The following is a 16,330-nucleotide window of genomic DNA, read 5'->3' as shown; positions in this document are numbered from 1 at the left end:
TAAAGACTGAACAGCGAACCGTCTCATTCTCTTCCTTATTGCTATGTTTTGCTAAGTGATTGTGTTATTCCGAAATGCGTTTCGATTTATCTGGGAAAAAATGTTTCGACTTATCGCTCAGGTTTTCTTTAAAGAATGGTACACACATCTTACAAGGAGAATGTTGTGAGCCTGACAGCAGGTTGAAATACAAACACAATTTGACGCGGGACGATAAGTCGACATGTAACGGCCGCTTACAAACGCCGCGGACAAACTGACATGCAAAAAGCCTGTTCCTCGACTCACCGTTTTGAGTGTCAGATGAACATGATTCCGGAGGTAAGCCCTGCCTCTCGCCACGTGGTGAAGTCTTGATCTGTCAAGTTGCGTCCCGCTGACACACGTTGAAACTTGAAAAGAAAGAATAAAGTCACTTTTTCTGGACAAATGTTCCCGTGTGATCTACATTGCCAGGGATCTGATGACGCTGACTTGCCATTGCCCTAGAAGTATGTGGGACTGACATATCGACTTACTTGTTAGGGCTGCAACTCATAATTATACTAATAATTGATGAATATGGCGATAAATAAGGTGCTTTTAAAAAACTTTCCATCCCTTTATTAAAAAAAAAAAAAAAAAAAAAAAAAACAACAACAAAAGAAATGACCCCCCCCCACCCCCAACAAAACAAAACAGGACATTATTTCAAATTGACAATGCACAAACAAATTAATCATGCTTCAGTTACTGGTTCGGTCCATAACATATTTGGAAAACAATCATTAATCATTTTGCCTATTTTCTAAGTCAAAGCAATTGTTTTATTTTGATTCAAAACAAAGATAATCAGTCCAATTTCATGCGAGAAGCTGAAATTCCGAGCATTAGGACGATAAAAAAAGAAAATCCAAAATAATTGTCAAATACTTCGATAACCTTTTAGTTGTCGATTAATCGTTTTAAAAGACATTTTTATCTCGTGTGCTGTGAGGTTTTTTTCTAAACTAAAACATTGGCTCAATGGCAGATTCCTCACACGAAATGAAGTAGTACTGACTGGCCACTAGGTGGCTCAGCACTCAAAGGAATCCAACATGTCGACCTGACATGCACGAGGAGAGGGTTAGTTGGGTGGGGGTGTGTGGGGGGGGGGTGTGGAGCAACTGCGGACAAATGCTACATGCTGGCAGGCCTTTGGAAATCAGTTGGGGGCTGAGATTCCATCATCCCCCCGAGGTTGTTATCACAGAGGGACATAAGGGATGGAGTTGGCTACAAAATTCATGAGCAGAACAAATATGGGATTAAGACTTTGGCTTGTAAATGTTAAATTGACGCTGTCCTTGGCGCATTGACATTCTTTCAAATGGAAATATCAAGAAAATTATACTTTCTTAATAGCTTGTGTACTAATAGTTGTGTTTCTGCAGTGTCTGCCCACCCATCTCGTATCAATGAAACAACAATGTGCATGTTTTGTCAGTTGCATGCCTGATTCGAAAAATGTGTCTGTGAATGAGGCCTTTCGCACTTTTGCTTAATAGCGGAGCCAATTTAAATAACCGCCACCCACGACGGGTTTCTGCACCCAGAACTTGGCAGAGCCAATTTTAAGTGACTGTGTGTGAAACATTATTAGGCAGAAACAACCCCCCCACCCCCTCCATTCCAATACCTTAATTTGCTCCTTTTTCGTTTAACTTCACTTGCGCTTGCATGTCATACTGAAGCTCACTTGATAGGTAAATATTTTCCCGAAACGCAAAAACAACACACCGATCAAGTTACACCTTGTAAGTTGAAAGGTTCATACGTCGGGGCACTTGCGTGTATCATTGTCAGTCACAGATTAGCCAACTACCTGAGTGAGAAGTGTCGACATCTAATGACGCCCGTTCACTGCTCGGCAGCAACCATCCACTTTACGTCCGACACAACAGCGCCCACACAAAGCAGACGCCTCCTCCGCCTTCTGAGTCACCGCCAGCATTTCGAGTCAATCTCAACTGCCACGCACAGAGAATATTAGACTATCGGTGACAAACAGTGGAAGGCGTGCCAGGGCTTGTTAAAGAGATTTTAAGGCAGGTTACTAAATGACATTCACACAATTGCAGACTAACTGCAAATTGTCTCCACATTCCATGACCAAGCTTTTCGCATCCTAAAAAGGCAAAAAGAGAAAAAAAAATGCACACCCCTCAAGTCAAGAGCGGTCATCTCATTTCCAAAGCGAAATAATGGCCGAGTGGCCTGGCCTGGTCGCTGTTGCTTCTCCATTTACAACCTTGGGAAGTTGGGCCTTGTAAAATCCATGTTTTATTTCAATGGAACAAAAATAAATTATTGTATTCAGTATGTCTCAGTGTTTGCATGAAATCACACTGGTAGAACATGCATTTTATGAAACAAAAAAGTATCCTCTGATTTTTTTGAACTTCTCAGAGCTATCTTTTAAAACAGGAGAGTCCTTTTCTTTTCAAGGTGAGAGGAAGTATTGCAAAGCCGGAAAAAAAAAAATCACTAATGAAAAAGAAATCGCTAAGAACACAACGCAAGACATTACTTGACAGAAAAAGTGTTTGATGAGTCAGTGGGCAGTCTGATGTAACGGTAACGCCTCAATTTGAGCCAGGAAAAAAAAAACAAACATGTCAACGAGTCTTAATATACACAAACCACAACATTATAACCACTGGCAGTCATCTGAGAACCAGTATTAGATCTGTATCACAAATGATGCCTTCAAAAAAAAAAAACTACGAAAATCTAGCAGGTGGCTGATGATTACCCTAGCGTTGTTTTATTGCATTATTATTCCAAGGTAGCCATAAAAACGCACCAATAAACCCCAGTTGGTTTTCACGCCACCTTAATCCCATTTACTCCCGTGCATATATTGATGAGTCCCAAGTCCAAGCACATAAACATGAGATTAGAGTGTTGAAGGCCTGTGAGGGGAAATTCGATGAAAACATAGCTTTAGTGCTTCCGGCGAAAGGTCACAGAGTGCGAGACTGGAATAGACGTCGCTGTTGGAATGTGACACAGAAAACGGCATTTTTCCTACTCGCGCATTCTCCATCCAACTCTAAAAATGACCCTAACTTAAGATTTCAACCCCCAAACCTCATAATTGTGAGGCAGACTTACTAACCCGTCCAGACATTCTCCATCTTACCCATTCGTGGACGTCACAACGAAGAACCAGAGTCAAAGCTTCAGAAAAGGATAAGAACAGCCTTCTAATGTTACAACACGGCGCCTTCATAGGGGCGGGTGTAAAGTAAACACGGTACGCATGCATGGACGCATTGTTTAGTCTGGCCGCAGCGGGACGTGACGTGTTGGGAGAAGAGCATCCGTCGCCGATGCGCCAAAGTCGGGTGGGGTAAAAAGTGGGTCAGTGTGTTGCGGAGAGGATGTGACAGCCCGTTAAAAGCTGCGCCGTCCTCTTCTTTTGCTTCCCGAGCACAGAGCCGCCTGCGACGTCACTGATCGCTATCTCCGGCGGGGGTTTCTTTGTTTAGCGGCAGGGTCTCTTGATCATCGCTGCTTCATTAACGGCGGCCCTCTCGAGGAGAGCGTGATTGATTAAGGGGGTCCCACCGGTCCACTGTACTGGAGAGAGGCGGAATGCACCCCCCCGGACGAAATGGCAGCCAACGGCAGGGAGCTAATGGAAAAACATCAAGTCATACTTGTGAGCAATTTCAAGTTGTCACATCAAATTTACAGGTAAGGGGCAAGAAAACATTTGGATTCCTTTTTATCCAACATTTGAATGAAGATACGGGGGTCCTCGGTTTACGGTGGAGTTGCGTTGGTATAGCGGTATCGGAATCCCAATTTGTCGTCAACGCGTCATAGCCGATCACGAACCGACGCAAACGCAATAGTGAAGTCAGAATAACAGAAAATATATATCGGAAAAATACTTTTATGAAAAAAAGAAACAATACTATCAAATTAAACCCAGGAAGTACGACGCTAACCGAGTGTGCCTTCTTGTGTCGACGTATTCTTACACAGCCCAACGAACTAGCTTCTCCAGCATGTTGAGCAAATTTTACCGGTTCTAAATTCGGATCCTGGCAGCCGCTTGCACCGTGGGGTGTGATTATGCTTTTTTTTTTTAGGACGTCTTCCCCTCTTCCTCCTCCTTTCTCCGTCCTCACAGATCTCTGCTTTTGATAATTAGAACCTTAGCAAAACGGGCTCCGGTCCCGCCTCGGTCATTGGAGGATGTGCCAGGAGAAAAGGCAAAATGTCAAAGATGAGGGCTGTGGGGTAAACAATAACCGGTTTCGAGTTATTTCTTTTCGGGAGAGTACCGTGAAGTTTGGACGATTCATTGCACCCATGAAATAACAACTTTTTTCCCCACTCAAATCTGCCCCCCCCCAAAAAAAAATCGTGAAGACCAATCATCTACAGTTTGTATGGTTTGGTGAAGTAAAGAGAAGCCATTAGACGAGGATATGATCAGGAAAATGGCTGAAGGCATTTTTAAAGCTGGGGAAAAAGTATTCTCGTGGCAGAGCTGGGAGGAAGTCATCAGTGACTCAAGTATAACCCCTCAAGTTTCAAACAAGTCCCAAATTGACGTGGCGAAAATCAAGCAAGTCGGATCCCGACTACATTTCAAGCAGGTCGATGCAACCCGTTATTTGAGTTGAGCACGTCATAAGTCACACAATCTTGCTCTGTCATAACATATCTAATGAGAATTGATGACTTGCGCCTGACTCGAGCCCACCCCAGCTGCGCTTCGCAGTAAATAAGACATGCCGACACTGTGCCAAACTTGTAAAGTGGCGGCGTGTGGCCCGGGTGGTGATGTGTGATTTGTTGCCTGGGCGGGCGGGGCGGCGAGCCCACGTTCAAGTCCACTTGCCCCCGATGAGAGCAACGCTGACTGATGAATGAGGGAAAAGGGGAAAGGACGAGGGAGGAGGAAGAGGAGGAGGAGGAGGCGGTGAGGGGGAGGAAATGGTGGAAGTGCACGGACTGTTAACAAGGAAAGGGCAGTGGAACAATGCAGGGGCAGCGATGCGGTCAGAGGAATCAAGATAGCATCTCGATGTCTTCCTCGATGAGTCTCCAAGGATCGGCTAATGTCAACACTGCCGCACGAGTACAACTTGGCAGCTTTGATTTCAGTAGAATGCCACTCAGTAGAGAGCTCCACCATCTAATCAGACTTTAGGCTTGAAATGAGCAACCTCGCATCGCAGTTTGCCGGTCAAAAATGTGCATTTTGCGCCACATTAATACCCTTTCATGCACCCCGTAACCTGATAACATGATAAGCTGTCCCTGAAAGAGTTAACACCTACTGAATAGCGCAGAAGCGGCTCGCGAGCAACAACTTCAGCTAGTGCACAGGTGTCAAACTCAAGGCCCCGGGGGCCAGATGTGGCCCGCCACATCATTTTAAGTGGCCCGCAAAAGCAAATCGAAGACAACTTCCATGATGCCTGCTAAAATCTGTACCAAAATTTCAATTTTCACATGTAATAAATCAGTGACACATTGTAAGCATTTTATTGTGACCAAACCCCTCATTAGAGTTACTTCAACAATAATTGAATGAAACGTTATTCTTGACTTCTTTATACAGTTTCAGGCATCACGGCGCTATCCAGTAGTTGTAATGTGGAGTTTGACACCGCTGAGCTAGTGCATCTAAACACGTTGCGCAGTTGCTCGTGAAATCATCACGAATACGTTATATTTCCGACAACTATCATACTCGAAGGGATGACAAGAAAAGACGGAGATTGAGGTCTGCACAATAAACGTGATCAAAATTACATTACGGTAGAGCTTTTTTAAAAAAATCCATTTTGCTTTACTTCTGGATAAGAATATGTTTGCTGCTATCCAAAACGTGAATTTAAGAAATAAAATCTGTAGATTCTATCATTCGTCATATGATCATAATTTTACCAAAATTGCTCCACAATGTTAGAAAGTTGCTCCTCAAGTGAAGTTATCGATTCACAAAACTGCTCTGCAAAGAAAAAAAAAAAATAATTATCGAGCCTTGAGACAATTATGACAGAGCTCTTGTATTGGACCTATTTAGAAGTCGAGGCGCAACTACCGAAGAGTTCAGCGAGTTTATCGAGCGCAGACAGCTGGTTGCCGGATAAGCAACAACACCCCGTGGACGTTTCTCATATTCAGAAAGCCGAGCGGAGGTGTTTATTCTTGCGCCATCCCAGTTATTGGAACTCGAGACGGACGCTCGGCTTTTCCCAGGACGAGGTTCCGGGTGGGCCCTCGGGGCTCTTGTGTAAGACGTTGATTTTAAAGAGGCACGACGTGTTTCAACCTGACAGACGTTATAATTACGTTCGGGGCTCAAACGCATCTGATATGACAAAGCCGCCTTTTCAGAGCTCTGCTATCAACTATTTCTTGTCATGCTATAATAATCATGTTGTCACGGTTTCAGGGATGCACGATCACTGTTTTATTCTTTCCCCATCTGTATGATGACCGATACAGAAAAACAATATTTATTTTTTTGCATGTTAAACAATATACCCTCTCTCTACCTCCCTACAAGTGAAGCTTACATTACGCGGAGACAACAACTGACATTCCACCCAGGTTCTTGCGACTTCTCTATAAAAATCTTTCCGACTCTGGTTTCACCTACATTTTAGTCGGCCGGGGCACAAGTCTCCAATATTTCTGTCTTGCAGCGAGGAGCCGGCCTCGTTGAAGTCGGCCTACTCAGCTCAATTCCTACAATAAATAATGCCGACGTCAATAACTGCCAGTTTGGATACAAAGCTGCAGTCGGGGTTGTAAAGTCATCTTAAATCCTGAGCATGACAACAAGAACGACTTGGAATATGCAGATATAAATGTCATCGATTTCAGCATCTCATAGCTATGATCAAGAAATAGAATGACATTTATTCAAAAACAGGAGCGACATTCAAGGTAGTGGTTCTCAAACAATCCGCAAGCTTCAACGTTTTGTGCTAGTTCTCTTGTATGGTTATTTTGCTCTCAGATCACTTTGAAGCGACTTAATTGAGCAAGAAGAAGATCCCGAGCCTCTGGAATCTGCGCATGCACACACATTCACCGTTCAACATGCATGACTTCCTCTACCATGGCACCGCCCGGTCTCTGGGGTGCGATAAAACGCGACAATTTGCGACACAAAAGGCCAACCCGCACTGTTGCTGGACGTTGACGTCCTTTTCACGAGCGAGTGAGGATCCACCGTCATTTCTTAAAAATAAATAAAGTTACATGACTTCCTCTACCATGGCACCGCCCGGTCTCTGAGTGCGATAAAACGCACTATTACAATTTGCGACACAAAAGGCCAACACGCACTGCTGCTGGACGTTGACGTCCTTTTCACGAGCGAGTGACGATCCACCGTCATTTCTTAAAATTAAATAAAGTTTCATTTAAAAACCAGTGTGTTGACGCGGTGTTATTTTACATGCAAACCACACAATTTATTCCATTATGACAAATATCAAAAATGACTGCGCAACACAAACAACATCGCACTTCTTGACTATTTGAACTACGAGGAGCCTCCAAAGTCAGAGCTGTGGCAATGATCTGAAAAGGAAGTAAACGAAAGAGTGATTTCTGTGTGTGTGTGTGTGTGTGTGTGAATAACTGTTCGTGAGGTGTACGTTCGTGCATGTCTGTGCGCACGCACGAAATGGAGGAGCGCACCAGCTGAGACTTGCAAGGAAACAGCTGTCTTGCTTCTACAAAAAAAATAATTATCGAGCCTTGAGACAATTATGACAGAGCTCTTGTATTGGACCTATTTAGAAGTCGAGGCGCAACTACCGAAGAGTTCAGCGAGTTTATCGAGCGCAGACAGCTGGTTGCCGGATAAGCAACAACACCCCGTGGACGTTTCTCATATTCAGAAAGCCGAGCGGAGGTGTTTATTCTTGCGCCATCCCAGTTATTGGAACTCGAGACGGACGCTCGGCTTTTCCCAGGACGAGGTTCCGGGTGGGCCCTCGGGGCTCTTGTGTAAGACGTTGATTTTAAAGAGGCACGACGTGTTTCAACCTGACAGACGTTATAATTACGTTCGGGGCTCAAACGCATCTGATATGACAAAGCCGCCTTTTCAGAGCTCTGCTATCAACTATTTCTTGTCATGCTATAATAATCATGTTGTCACGGTTTCAGGGATGCACGATCACTGTTTTATTCTTTCCCCATCTGTATGATGACCGATACAGAAAAACAATATTTATTTTTTTGCATGTTAAACAATATACCCTCTCTCTACCTCCCTACAAGTGAAGCTTACATTACGCGGAGACAACAACTGACATTCCACCCAGGTTCTTGCGACTTCTCTATAAAAATCTTTCCGACTCTGGTTTCACCTACATTTTAGTCGGCCGGGGCACAAGTCTCCAATATTTCTGTCTTGCAGCGAGGAGCCGGCCTCGTTGAAGTCGGCCTACTCAGCTCAATTCCTACAATAAATAATGCCGACGTCAATAACTGCCAGTTTGGATACAAAGCTGCAGTCGGGGTTGTAAAGTCATCTTAAATCCTGAGCATGACAACAAGAACGACTTGGAATATGCAGATATAAATGTCATCGATTTCAGCATCTCATAGCTATGATCAAGAAATAGAATGACCTTTATTCAAAAACAGGAGCGACATTCAAGGTAGTGGTTCTCAAACAATCCGCAAGCTTCAACGTTTTGTGCTAGTTCTCTTGTATGGTTATTTTGCTCTCAGATCACTTTGAAGCGACTTAATTGAGCAATAAGAAGATCACGAGCCTCTGGAATCTGCGCATGCACACACATTCACCGTTCAACATGCATGACTTCCTCTACCATGGCACCGCCCGGTCTCTGAGTGCGATAAAACGCACTATTACAATTTGCGACACAAAAGGCCAACACGCACTGCTGCTGGACGTTGACGTCCTTTTCACGAGCGAGTGACGATCCACCGTCATTTCTTAAAATTAAATAAAGTTTCATTTAAAAACCAGTGTGTTGACGCGGTGTTATTTTACATGCAAACCACACAATTTATTCCATTATGACAAATATCAAAAATGACTGCGCAACACAAACAACATCGCACTTCTTGACTATTTGAACTACGAGGAGCCTCCAAAGTCAGAGCTGTGGCAATGATCATTTAAAAACCAGTGTGTTGACGCGGTGTTATTTTACATGCAAACCACACAATTTATTCCATTATGACAAATATCAAAAATGACTGCGCAACACAAACAACATCGCACTTCTTGACTATTTGAACTACGAGGAGCCTCCAAAGTCAGAGCTGTGGCAATGATCTGAAAAGGAAGTAAACCAACAACCTCGGCCTCACTCGGACACAATCGTGAGTGAGAAAAGGGGAAGACAACACAACGAGGAGAAAATTATTCTCCTAATGTGGACATGTCTGTGTCCGTGTGGGTGGCTGAGGGGGAGTTCCTTTCTCATCCCATCAGATAGCAGCTAAGAAAGATTGATTTCTGTGTGTGTGTGTGTGTGTGTGTGAATAACTGTTCGTGAGGTGTACGTTCGTGCATGTCTGTGCGCACGCACGAAATGGAGGAGCGCAACAGCTGAGACTTGCAACCCCCGGAAAAACCCTCCGTTTCCCATCAAGCAGCTCAGCAAGGGACAACACACACACTCACACATAGACAGACACGCGCACACAGACGTATACGCACATGCACCAACGCAAAATTATGCACACACAAGACCCGTTATGCACAACATCTGCAGTTGCGGCATTAAAAAAAAAAAAAAAAAAAAAACACACATGCACACAACCAAATCACACCACAAACTCACGGACACAAACCTCAGAGACACACGTACACGCGAACGCTCATGTACACTTAGAAACGACAAGCTTGAAAGGACGAGTGCGGGCCGTCGGCATGTGTGTCCAAATGTTGGTCCGTTGACTAAAAATAGGAAAGGAATTTGGGCTTCACTCACTAACCGCGCGTACGCACCAGTTTGTTTGGCGCACAAATCCCTCCCGAACGGGAAAAGGACACTTCTCACATTTGCTCTCGTTTCATTCAAGCGCTTGTATGCGCTCGTGTACTGTTAGTCACGGTCGATTACCGGTTTGACGGTTTACCGTGGTTTTAAAAGGTCACGGTTTTAATAACCTGTAATACTGTTTGTCACCAGTAATGAGCTTTTTATTTTCTGTCTTTTCTTTTCAGGGGGATTTCTAAGCAGGGCACAATATGATTGGCTGCTTGCAGAGTTGTGTAAACGAGACGCTTCTTAAGTTAATGAGAGGCTAGTTGCTTGTCTTTTCCTCCTTCTCGCGAGCAGAGAGGGGAGGGGTGAGCAGTGCCACACAGATGAGAGAGGGAGACGAAAGAGATGTTGTAACGTGCATCGTCCTTTGGTCCATTTTTACGTTTTTTTAGTGGCCTGTTTTGAGACTACAAACAAGAAAACATTTTACGTGAAACTGGGCACAAAAACAGGTTGGGGGCCGCTGGACTATGCTGGAAAAAAATTTCTTACGTCATCAATTCGTCACATAGTCGAATTGTTCAAGCCCTGATTAAAGTGCAAACAATTCTTCATCTTTGAGGTCTTCTGACAAGAGAATCTCACAGACATGTTTTGAAGACCCGTGAAAAGTGGTTCAAATTGTGTTTAAAAAAAGCATCATGTCAACAGCTTTTCCAATAAAATTGTTTCGTGTTAAAGGTGTCAGTCAACTTTTTTTTAGTAGGCTTGTTCCATTTGAGCATTTTGAATATGAACAAAATAGACATTCAAAACACCCTTCAGTCATGAGTCTTCAAGCATTTAAAAGATTCTTAAGGTTGCGTTCAGTCGAAAGAAGACATTCACATATAGCGAAGCAGTGTATTATCTTTTTCCCTCTAGACTTTTTCCCCTCTGGACAGCGAAGGGTGTTTGTGGCGCAATATCTTGCCACCAACAAAAGTGCTTGATCACATCCTGAAAACGAGCACGCAGCTTTTTCTACACGCCCTGCAGATGTTTAGTTTGGCCGACACGTCCGCAATTCCTCCCCGACAATCTTTCTTGGCTGAGCTCGTATGACTGAGTGTCAATGTGCTGTGTTCAAAAGTGTGCACTGATGTTGTCAAATTCATTGAATTTCGCAATACTGCAATTTAAAGAGCCATACTTGTTGAAAAGATAAGATTGTCCGGCACCTCTGTTGGCCCTTTTTTCACCACGCTTATTGCTAGCACCGGTTCTTTCTTTTTCCACCGCCGAAATTGGCTGTCGCTCTAGTACTTGAAACTGATGCTTAAGATGGCCCCAATTATTTGTCGGGCCAGACTCTGGCACCGACTACGTCCGGGGGGGAGGGGTTTTCATGACCATCTCAGATGGAGAGGAATGACTCCCAGGACGTGCGGACGTTTTGCACACACTGTTGAGCGGTCAACTCCGGTGCAATTGTGGCCCACCAGAAGAGAGATCGCGGATGAGCTCGGATAGCATGCGCTCTCCGATTCGCAGCCAGCCACAACGACTAACTGTAAAGAGCCATTTGGGAGATTGTATCACTTGAAATGTACTGCACACGGGCAATTGGATATAGGCGCTGAATCCGAATGGGGCCATTTGGCTCTGCAGTGTGAATCCAGCCTTAAGTGTATTGTAAGCTTGCAAGTACAAAAGTGCCTGCTCACATGTAAATACGCAACGTCTGCCAAAACTAACAAAACGGGTTGGCTAAGTCGCACAAACATAAATGGAGTTTTGGGATCACATGGGGATTTAGTTAATGGAAATGACCTGGATGAGCAAGATTTGAAGAAGACGAGAAAAGCCTTGCTGTCTTGCACAATTACCTTCAGGCCCAAAAGGAAGAAAAGGGGCCCAGACTTTGCGTTGTTTGTCTCCGTCGGATCTATTGTCTTTAGCGGGAGCCGGGTCACAAGATTCCATGACATAGCTTGGCTCTCGCTTTAGCTCCCCGAGCCGAGACACTCAAGAGATTTCAGATAGTTGAAGCTGCGTGTTACGAGCACCTGACACCCCCCATACAGGGTACACGGGAAGTGGAAGGGAGCGGCGCTTGTCTGTTTATGCACAATCGGGAACGTTTGGTGGGCTTCACTTGTGAGCCTGACATTTTTACTTCACAAACTATGGAGGGAAACGTTAGGAAAGTATGATCATGACCAAATGTAGCATGATTATCAACAATTATAAGGTGGTTGTTTTAATGTTTGTGCCAACGGGTATTCAAGTTGACAGTATTCATGCTTTCATAGGACTTGTTGTCCACTAAAGCAGCAATCCCCAACTTTTCTCGCCCCACCGACCGGTTTAATGTCAGATGGTATTTTCAGGCACCGGCCTTTACAGCAAAATAACACGATAGGACCTGCATGAAAACGGTGGTATTTTCGAAACATAAGAATAAACACGAATCATGACACGAGAAAGGTCCTATCCGGCCGCAACGCTCTCTGGTCGGTATAGTAACATTTAAACGTGCCTTCAAAATAAGATACACCTCAAATACAAAGTGCATGAAAAATACGACTCACCATCGCCGCATATTATGCAGAGTGGGCTTGGAGCGTGGGGATCTCCCGTTGAGATAAATCCATATTTTAAGCAGGACTCCTGATACTGTCCATTAAATGTAGCCTTCTTACTTTTGAAGGTCGTAGGCTCCTCTTCTGTCACCTGGCTGGGCCTTTTCCCCTTCCCAAAGACGTATGTTTTTGACTCATTTTGCTAGCTCCTGGGTTTCATTTTAGCTGTAACCTATTACGTGACCGAGAAGCGCGCCTTGACCTGCGTCAAGAGTGACATACCGCAGACGAATGTAAGAGATAATCTGGTAAATTTTCAAAATAAAACATCTTTCAGATTCCAAAATAGATACAACAGAAGTAATGCAAGTAACATATTCTTTCTGTGTGGCCCGGTACCAAATGACCCACGGACTGGTACCGGTCCGCGACTCGGGGATTGGGGGCCGCTGCACTAAAGCACTTAGCTGTTGTACTTTGAGGCTTTGTGCCGAGTTCTGTCAGCTACTTGAGGACTGAGTTTCTTGCTGCCCGTAAAAAGGGCACCATATATTTACACTGAAGACAGTTGTAACATTCATCGACATTTGAAACCATTAGGCGAATCGTATGAAACGCTTTACCGGTCATCCGTTTCCTCTCCAGCCCAAACGTAATTTACTCATACACGCGGATCACAGATGAAACTTCCGCCTCTCCAATCATTCCAGATATGCCAGATGGGCTGGCAGCTCAAAGGTGTCAAGTGGAGTGAAAGGTTCATAGCTGACATTCTGCGTACCGTAGAAGGCTTACAAGCCCCTGGCCCTGAACTCACGCCTCACCCGCTGACCAGGACACCGAGAGCCTGTCGGTCTTCAACGAAACGTTTATTTGCCGTTGCTGTTTGCACAGTGTCACGGCACCTGTGCTTTTTTTTTTTGCAGCAGGCACCGTATGAAAAATGCAAAACAAAAAGTTAGACGGTGAAACACGGTGCCAGCCTTTGAGATTCGCCTCAAGTGAAAGCTGGTGCGCGCATGCATTACATCTGACCTCCTTCCCACACATACGGAAAAAAAAAATCCAAGCATCTACGACACCCGCTTCAGGCAACAGCCAGCAACACCTCATGTGAGCAAGCCACTCTCGCTTCATAGAAACAATGATACAGATACGCCGCGTGACTTTTTATATGTGCCAGACGAACGTTTGAATGTTACCTTGGCAACTGAGAAGCCACATTATCAGTCGGGATTGGGAGGGGCGAAGGGGTGCTTTCAGGATATTTTGATTCATCAAAAAGAACACTTTCTGATGCACTTTGGGGAAAATGTGGTACACGATAAGGACGTTATTGTTGCAACCCCCCCCCCCCAAAAAAGACCTTTCAGGTCCACTTCAGGAACATTCTGACCCATTTTCCAAGTATTGTAACCCAGTCTGAGCAATATTCTTGTCCACTTTTTCCATACTTTTGTGCATTTCGCTCTCAACTATTTGAAGTCAGGGTATTTTGACAGGATGGTGCGCTAAAGAATTGAAATTTTGTTTCATGTGAGCACTGACTACGTATTTAGTGACAATTTTGAAAGTCTAAGTTGAAATTTGAGGATATTCTGTAGTCCATTTGTGAAAGTGAACTAGAATGTCACATTTTGGGGGTACTGGTCAAATTTGGTGACGTTTTGGTGCACTGTGAGGAACATCCGAGTCCACTGAGGACATCCTGGTTCACTTTATGAACATAATGGTTGACTTTTAGGACATTTGAGCCCAACCTGAGCAACATTTTAGTCCACTATGAGATCACTTTTCTCCATTTTAAGATCATTCTGTTTCACTTTGGGGCTGGGCCACTTTAAGCACTTTCTGAAAGCGTACCAAAAGGTCACCATGGATCAGAATGTCACATTTTGGGCACACCTGAGGACACTTTGGCACACTCTGGCAAAACGCCACAATATTCTTGTAGGATATTAAACATGAGCCAAGGCGAGTCATGATGCAAATCAAGTTATATCGTCGATAAACTCAAGGTGAGAAAGTGCATGGGGTCGAATTTGATGATGCAAAAGCCCTACTGTGTTTGCTCCAAGGCTCTAGTTCCGAGTTTCATTTCTCTCACACACACACACACACACACACACACACACACACACACACACACACACACACACACGTAATCTCTTCCTAATCACATTTGCAGGCCTCGGGCTGAGCAGTTACACGACAGCATTCAACAGATGGACCTACATGTGGCGGGTAAGGCGAGGATTAGCCGAGTCCATAAGGAGCGGCAAGGTTTGTAAATTCGCAGGGAGACCATCTTGTCTTGGTTTTTAACACAAGCAGGTGTAATGACAGGATGGCATGGAATCAGTCAAACCTTGTGGCTGGGATGGTGCCCCTTGGAAAGTATTCATAGCACTACACTTTTACAAATGCTGCCAATGCCTTATTCCAAAATTTGAATAGTGTGGTACCGTGACTTTTTTTTCTCAAAACTACACCAGAGGGGACTGCAGTGTTCTATTTTGGAAAGGTCCCACTGTATCTACAGTATCTAAACAATAAATCAATTTTGGAGGCTGCCATTACGGAGCGTTGTGCCATTAATCAATACACTATTCCTGTATGCGGGAGGAGATGGAGGAAGAGGAGCAGCAGGGTGGCTAAAGCCAAATAGAATTGATTTTGCCTCTTTCAGCATGACTGCGACACACAGCAGCAGCAAGCATTCTGGTCACGAGTCTGAATGAACCCTTGACTCCTGTGTCAGATGTTAAGTGTGGCAGAGTGTCCAGCGCTTTGGAATCAATCTTGAGTAGCTTAGGGAAAGCGCACCTTCTACAGTGCAAAAAGGTTTCTAAATTCGGCCTAGAATTACATCCACATGACAGCAAACTGTTTGCATAGCACATTATTGAAATATGCAAGTTGTCGAGTGGCAAATGAATACGCCATTAAAAGACAATAACTCTGGGCTCCCATTATTGATTGACAACAACATGCATTACATTAATGTGCGTTGAGACTTATAAAGCACCCGCACACTCAAAACAGCCTGCTGGAAGCCAAGCTTGGACGCTTCATTCAAGATAATCGTACGAACTCCCATCAATTTGCAAACTCGCCTACTTGAGAATTTCTCTGGAAAACACACCCATTTGCAATCATCTGCACATTATTGTGTTCTTTCTGCAGCAAGTAAGCAATGCTGATTGAAAGATTCCACAAGGTTCGATGTGTGGTGGTGGGTGAAATAAAAACAATATGGGACAATGACATTGCGGTCTACGTATACAATACTGTTTTTATAACTTTATTTGCCTGATATAATTTTCGGTAATGCTGAGAGATAACGTCTTTGGGGATCATAGTTTGGGTGTATATTTAGGGTTCAAGCTTTGAACACTTACAATAATATCGGCAATCATACACATTTTCTCAGAGCGCATTTAACATTGGATGCAGGTCATGGTCTCTAACCGGTGCTTTAGTGAGTTGTCACTGTATTGACATTACTCCAGCATCTGAGCTTCACTGGTCAGAAAACTAATATTAATTTGCTAATCATATTTTTATGCTGCTATCTTTGCCAGTGACATACAGTACTGTGACGGATAAAAATGTCCAGTAGATGTCAGAACGTACATAATTGATGTGTGTATCCACTTTTTGTTATGTTTTTGTTTGGTTGTGTGCCGTTTACTCATATAAAATGTGTTCTGGCTCAATAAATGTTGGGGAAAGACTGCCACCGTTTCGTTCTACCCCTCCACCCCCACACACAAAATAAGA

The 16,330-nt window shown here is 44.1% G+C and overlaps 1 protein-coding gene across 2 annotated transcripts in view; it reads right to left on the bottom strand.

The window, feature by feature from the left end:
• ralgps2 (Ral GEF with PH domain and SH3 binding motif 2) overlaps positions 1-16,330 on the bottom strand; it is a 54,510-nt gene that overhangs the window by 37,155 nt on the left and 1,025 nt on the right. For both annotated transcript variants that reach the window (XM_019896797.1, XM_019896798.1), the window contains exon 2: positions 289-392. The gene's annotated coding sequence lies outside the window, so the exon portion shown is untranslated. The remainder of the gene's footprint in view (positions 1-288; positions 393-16,330) is intronic.

The sequence above is a fragment of the Hippocampus comes genome, unplaced genomic scaffold (genome assembly GCF_001891065.2).
Source record: "Hippocampus comes isolate QL1 unplaced genomic scaffold, H_comes_QL1_v1.1 scaffold22, whole genome shotgun sequence".
Lineage (NCBI taxonomy): Eukaryota > Metazoa > Chordata > Actinopteri > Syngnathiformes > Syngnathidae > Hippocampus > Hippocampus comes.
Note: the sequence above shows the minus strand (reverse complement) of the source record. Positions and strands in the feature narration are given on the sequence as shown.